Source organism: Chrysochloris asiatica, unplaced genomic scaffold (assembly GCF_000296735.1).
Source record: "Chrysochloris asiatica unplaced genomic scaffold, ChrAsi1.0 scaffold00075, whole genome shotgun sequence".
NCBI lineage: Eukaryota > Metazoa > Chordata > Mammalia > Afrosoricida > Chrysochloridae > Chrysochloris > Chrysochloris asiatica.
In genome coordinates, this window is record NW_006408593.1 from 15171767 (window position 1) to 15172650 (window position 884).

General features: G+C 34.7%; 1 protein-coding gene across 1 annotated transcript in view; it reads left to right on the forward strand.

Moving 5' to 3' along the window:
* LOC102810611 (olfactory receptor 4A47-like) overlaps positions 1-884 on the forward strand; it is a 5778-nt gene that overhangs the window by 4138 nt on the left and 756 nt on the right. The window lies entirely within an intron of this gene.

Genomic DNA, 884 nt, shown 5'->3' on the forward strand with positions numbered 1-884 from the left:
GCATTAACCCACAGCACTACACCAGGACTCCTTAGATAGAGTCAGTTTGATTCCTATGGATTTCATCTGGTGAGGTCTACATATATAGTTGGCATTTATGTTGTTGAAAAAGGTATTTGTAATATATTAGTTATTGTTCTTTCAAAATCCTCTCATGTGATCTCCAGAATCATTTCTGTCACCAAGGGAATGTTTTCCCATTATGAATCCTTCCTTTTGTTTCTAATTTTCCCATTCCAATCCCCAATAATTATTATTGCATCTTAATTGCATGTTTGATCAAATTCAGACTGAATAGGTTAGAATTTTTCAATTTCATCTTCATTTTATTTAGTGGTTTGGGCATACATTTGAATCATAGTAGTATTAATGATCTTTGTTTTAGGCATGTGAATATTATCCTATCACAGACAACATTGTACTTTCAGATGGATCATGAAATGCTCTTTTTGGTGATGAATGCAAAGCCATTCCTCTTCAATTTGTCATTCCTAGCATTATAAACGAAATGATTATCTTATCCAAAATGGCCAATACTAGATCATTTCAGCTCACTAATGCCTAGAATGGAGTCCAGGTGTGGTTCTGTGGGTTGATGTGCTGGACTGGAAAGTCAGTTGAGCCATAAGATTGTCAGTTCAAGTTCACCAGTTGCTCCTCAGGAATTCTATACAGGGTCACTGTGGGTTTGAACCAATTCAACAGCACTTAATAACCACAGCAATGCCTAAAAAATTGATCTTATGTGTTCCATATAATTTTGATGACTTCCAAATGTCCTAAATTTGTATTTCGTACATTCCACGTTGAAATCATTAATTGATATTTTCAGGTGTTTCTTCTTAATTTTAGTTTTGCACCATCAGCAAATGCAGGTCCTAAAA